This window comes from Phoca vitulina, unplaced genomic scaffold (assembly GCF_004348235.1).
Source record: "Phoca vitulina isolate PV1807 unplaced genomic scaffold, GSC_HSeal_1.0 scaffold5, whole genome shotgun sequence".
In the NCBI taxonomy this organism is placed as follows: domain Eukaryota; kingdom Metazoa; phylum Chordata; class Mammalia; order Carnivora; family Phocidae; genus Phoca; species Phoca vitulina.
The window spans coordinates 27,453,707-27,459,858 of NW_022589708.1; the positions used below are offsets into that span (position 1 = coordinate 27,453,707).

A 6,152-nucleotide genomic window follows, 5' to 3' on the forward strand; every position below is an offset into this window, starting at 1 on the left:
TCTCCCAATTGTCATCTTTCTCAGCGGGAAAGTTTGATGCGGTTACTCTACCCAATACCATCATTGTAAAGGAGAGAAAACTTACCACATTAGCCCTAAAGTCTCTGGACCAAAAAGCACCATGTCTAGACCTGCTATAGAGACTACAGCACATCACTTGATACCCTCAACACTGTTTTTGGTGTCATTACTCTGTGGGACTTTTTATTGGTTTTTTTTTCTCTTGGGGTGGGAACAAGTATATTTTGCACATAAAAAGGAGTCTGAAATTAAATATTTTGTTGCACAGAAAGACTGTAGAAGATATTAGGGTATGTTCTGCTTCTCTCCCCTTCCAGGCAAACAGATGGATTGCATTTCCCTCTCCTGTGCGACTTGCTTAGACCAGTAAAATGCAAATGGAAATGCCATATGTTTCTTCCATGCAGTAGTGTTAAGAGCCAGGATGCAAGTCACCACATTCCTCCTTTCATTTTTTTGCCTTGGTGATTATGGAAGCATGTGTTGAGATGGAGCATCTATCAGCCTGTGTCCCTGAAAGATTGCAATGAACAGAGGCCCTCCAACCAATGTAGGACATGTGGCAAGTGAAAATTATAAAGTTATGTTGTGGCTTTCTGCTGTAGGCTCGAGTGGCTGGTGCCAAGATGGGCAAGTTCATGAAACCTGGGAGGGTGGTGCTGGTCCTGGCTGGACGCTACTCCAGACACAAAGCGGTCATCATGAAGAACATTGATGATGGCACCTAAGTCCCTCCCTACAGCCACTCTCTGGTGGCTGGAATTGACCGCAATTCCCGCAAAGTGATAGCTGCCATGGGCAAGAAAAAAATTGCCAAGAGGTCAAAGATCAAGTCTTTTGTGTAAGTTTATAACTACAATCACCTCATACCCACAAGGTATTCTGTGGATATCCCTGTGGACAAAACTGTCGTCAACAAGGATATCTCCAGAGACCCTGCTCTTTTTTTTTTTTTGAATTTTATTTTATTATGTTATGTTAGTCACCATACATTACATCATTAGTTTTTGATGTAGTGTTCCATGATTCATTGTTTGCATATAACACCCAGTGCTCCATGCAATAGGTGCCCTCCTTAATACCCATCACCACGCTAACCCATCCCCAGCTCCCCCCTCTAAAACCCTCAGTTTGTTTCTCAGAGTCCATAGTCTCTCATGGTTCATCCTCCCCTCTAATTCCCCCCCTTCATTTTTCCCTTCCTATCTTCTTTTTTTTAACATATAATGTATTATTTGTTTCAGAGGACAGGTCTGTGATTCATCAGTCTTACACAATTCACAGCGCTCACCATAGCACATACCCTCCCCAATGTCTATCACCCAGCCACCCCATCCCCCCACCCCCCACCACTCCAGCAACCCTCAGTTTGTTTCCTGAGATTAACAGTCTCTTATGGTTTGCAGAGATCCTGCTCTTAAAGGCAAGGCCCGATGAGAGGCCAAAGTCCAGTACGAGGAGAGGTACAGGACCCGGCAAAAACAATGGTTCTTCCAGAAACTACGGTCTTAGATCTGTTTTGTTTCAGTCATTAAAAATATCCAAAAAATAACAAATAAATTAGAAAGAAGGTTATGTTGTGTTGTATTCAAAGCCACTGAGATTTGGGAGTTGTTTGCTGCTTTAGCATCATCTAGTACATCCTGATGTGTATGCTGCTTTCTTGCAAAGATTAGAACTTTGCAGCGGAGGCAGCTCTAGTCACCTGTTTTTATTCAAGGGGCCCCCTCTTTTTCCCTTCAAGTACACTAAAAATCTCTTTTTTATTCACTCCACTGTTGAACTTAGTATGGATTCTACCTGGTAATATAGCATCCACAAATTCTTACGACTGGACATTTTCAGCGCTATACCTCAATGGGTATTGTCTCTTGGTATAGAATGGCTGAGGCATTTTTTTTAAAAAGCTTCCTAATTAAGTTTTCTTCTTGTCTCCACATTTAACTGGAAAAATCATCCTTAACACATTCCCAATCTAAAGCAGCTGTTAACATTTAAGACTGAACCCAGCCAAGGACAGTATCCATGCAATGTTCCAGATTCTGCAAGGCATTTCTTTCTTCAATGTCTTTTTCTCAATTATGTTTTCCACCCCCCCCCCCCCCCCCCACTCCTGTCAGGAAGATTCAGCTGAATTTGTGTCAGTCTATCTGGTATTGACTACTTGAGCCTGAGAGTAAGAGTATAAAACCAAAATCTCAGCTGCCTTGCAGTTCAAATGAAGCAAATGCAGGGTAGAGAGAGATGGCCAAAAATGCTTAAAAGTCCTCTAAAGAATCTCTTTTCTCTATTTTTGGAACTTTGATTCCGGAATCAGTTATTTATTGCTGTAAAACCAATCATCTTAAAACTTCAAGGCTTGAACTTTCTTACACCATACACAAAAATAAACTCAAAATGTGAGACTTGAAACCATAAAAATCCTAAAAGAGAACACAGGCAGTAATTTCTCTGACAACACTGTAGCAACATTTTTCTAGATATGTCTCCTGTGGCAAGGGAAACAAAAGCAAACAACAACAACCAACTACTGGGACAACATCAAAATAGAAAGCTTCTGCACAATAAAGGAAACAATCAACAAAACAAAAAGATGACCTACTGAATGGGAGAAGATGTTTGCAAAGGATATACCTAATAAGGGGTTCCTACCCAAAATATGTAAAGAACTGATACAACTCAAACCAAAAAAACCAAATAATCCAATTAAAAAATGGGCAGAAGACATGAACAGACATGTCTCCAAAGAAGACATCCAGATGGCCAACAGACACATGAAAAGATGCTCAACATCACTCATCATCAGAGAAATAAATGCAAATCAAATCCACAATGAGATATCACCTCACACCTATCAGAAGGCTAAAATCAAAAACACAAGAAACAAGTGTTGGTGAGGATGTGGAGAAAAAGGAACTCTCATGCACCGTTGGTGGGAATGCAAACAGGTGCATTCACTTTGGAAAACAGTATAGAGTTTCCTCAAATAATTAAAAATACAATTGCCATATGATCCAGTAATTTCACTACCGGGTATTTACCCAATGAAAACAAAAACAATAATTCAAAAAGATATATGTATAAATATATATAAATGCATATATATATATATAGCAGCATTATTTGCAATAGCCAAAAGATGGAAGCAACCCAACTGTCCATCCTAAATGAATGGATAAAGATGTGGTGTATATATATATATATATATACACACAGTGGAATATTAGCCATAAAAATGAATAATATCTTGTCATTTACAACGACATGGATGAACCTAGACAATATAATGCTAAGTGTGAAATAAGTCCGTCAGAGAAAGACAAATACCCATATGATTTCACTCATATGTGGAATTTAAAGAACAAAACAGATGAACAAAGAGAAAAAGAGACAAACCAAAAAACAGACTCTTAACTATAGAGAGCAAACTGGTGGTTACCAGAGCAGAGTGGGGTATAAGGGATGAATGAAATAGGTGAAGGGGATTAAGAGTACACCTATCGTGGTGAGCACTGAGTAATGTATAGAATTTTTAAATCAGTATATTGTACACATGAAACTAATATAACACTGTACATTAATTATACTGGAATTAAAAAAACAAGTTAATTTTTTCAAAAACTTTGATGCTTACAACATCATCTATTTATTATTTCTTACGGATATAAATATCAGCTCAACTGTTTTGTTGACCTGGGCTAGGTTTAGCTGCTCTCATTTGGGTTTTTCCATATGTTTGTGGTCATCTAAAGGAGTAGGTCAGAGACTCATGACTCATTTTTGTTTCATGTGGTCTCTTATCCTTTAGCAAACTCTACAAGCTTGTTTTCATAGCAATGGCAGGATTCCAGGAGAGGAGTAGAATACCCAAGTACTTTTTCAAACCTCTGCTTGTATCATGTCTGCTACTATTCCATTGGCCAAAGAATATCATATGAGCAAGCCCAGAATCAGTATGCGAGAGCACTATCAAAGGGCATGGATACAGAGGACATGAGAGATAGGGACCATTAGTGCACTTCATGCATTAATTGATTATTATTAATTATTACTAATTATTCATCCTAATGTATTCATCAGTGCAACTAATGTATCAGATAATGTACTTAGGAAAAGTTAAGTTTCCATAACAAGCTATGTCAGTTTATATTTTAAAACCTTTCTCCTGGTGATTGCTAAAAGGGCAGAGGACAAAATAGGTAAAGGGGATTAAGAAGTACAAACTTCCAGGGGTGCCTGGGTGGCTCAGTTGTTAGGCGTCTGCCTTCGGCTCAGGTCATGGTCCCAGGGTCCTGGGATCGAGCCCCGCATCGGGCTCCCTGCTCAGTGGGGAGCCTGCTTCTCCCTCTCCCACTCCCACTGCTTGTGTTCCCTCTCTCGCTGTCTCTCTCTGTGTCAAATAAATAAATAAAATCTTAAAAAAAAAAAAAAAAGAAGTACAAACTTCCAGTTGTAAAATAAGTCATGGAGATGAAAAGTACAGCTTAGGGAATCTAGTCAATAATATTATAATAACCTTGTATGGTGACAGATGGTGACTACACCTGTGGTGATGAGCATTAAGTAATATACAGAATTGTCAAATCACTATGTTGTACACCTGAAACTAATATAACATAGTATGTCAACTATACTTCAATAATAAAAATTTTAAAGATTTTTATTTATTTATTTGAGAGAGAGCACACGTGCATGCACGTGAGAGGAGAGGGAGAGGGAGAAAGAGAATCCCAAGCAGGTGCTCCGCTGAGCACAGAGCCCAGTGTGGGGCTTGATCCCATGACCCATGAGATCATGACCTGAGCAGAAATCACAAGTCGGATGCTTAACCAACTGAGCCACCCAGGTGCCCAATAATAAACAAAACAAAACAAAACAAAACAAAAAACAAACCTTTCCTAAAACCTGCTTACAGATGTGGTTCTGGCCACCTACATGGTTGTAATGTGATGATGACAGTTCACAGCCTACCTACTAGGACCTGTGCACCTTTGGCCCTATTTGACTCTCTGTGTTCCTGCCAGGAAACTCTGGCTCCCACAAGCTCTTTTTAATGGTCTCATGGTCCTGTCTACACTTGGCACCTAAGACGTCTATACAGTCTTGATAAGGAAGCAACCTGTCCGTGGGCAGGTCTCTTTTTTTTTTAATCCTGAAATGTTCCCGGAATCCATAGAAATGGTCACTTACCTGTGCGTCAAGCCCCCATAAACTACAGTCATAGGGTGCCATGGACTGAATGTTTGTGTGCCCCCCAAAATTCATATGTTGAAGTCCTAGCCCCCAGTGTGATGATATTAGGAAGTAGGGTCTTTGGGAGGTAATTAGCTTTAGATGAGTTCATGAGGGTGGAGTGTTCATGATGGGATTAGTGCCCTTATAAGAAAAGGAAGACACCAGAGCTTCCTCTCTCTGCCAGTGGGAAGGCAGCCATCTGCCAGAACAGGGCCCTCGCCAAGAACTAAATCTGCCAACACCTTGTTCTTGGACTTCCCACCCTCCAGAATCATGAAAAATAAATGTCTGTTGCTTGAGCGCCCAAGTCTATGGTATTTTGTTATAACAGCTCAAGCTTATTAAGACAAAGACCACAGTCAAATATCATATGCCTGAAAACAGTAGCATTAGAAAGCTAGTATAATATAAAGTGTCAAGGTCAAAACAATCTACACACACATTAAAATCAAATTTCCAGGGGTGTGTGGCTGACTCAGTTGGTGAAGCATGCAACTCTTGATCTCATGGTTGTGAGTTTGAGTCCCATGTTGGGTGTAGAGATTACTTAAAAATAAAATCCTAAAAAAAATTGGAGCATCTGGGTGGCTCAGTGAGTTGAGCATCTGACTAATGATTTCAGCTCAGGTCGTGACCTCAGGGGTCATGGGACTGAGCCTGCATCAGGCCCCCCACTCAGTGGGGAGTCTGCTGGAGATTCTCTCCCTCTGCCCCTGCCCCTGCTTGCGTGCACTCTCTCTCTCAAAAATGAATAAATAAATCTTAAAAAAAAAAAAAAGCAGATGTTCAAAGCCATACCTAAAGCTTCTTCCTGTGTAATTTTCATCTCCAAATACTATTGTTTGTCATGCCATGCAATATTTCTGACCTATACACCACATGCTAAGACTTTCAAA

At 40.1% G+C, this 6,152-nt stretch overlaps 1 pseudogene; it reads left to right on the forward strand.

Moving 5' to 3' along the window:
- Window positions 1-647: 647 nt before the first annotated feature.
- On the forward strand, window positions 648-1,533 carry LOC116631391 (annotated as a pseudogene).
- Window positions 1,534-6,152: the final 4,619 nt, after the last annotated feature.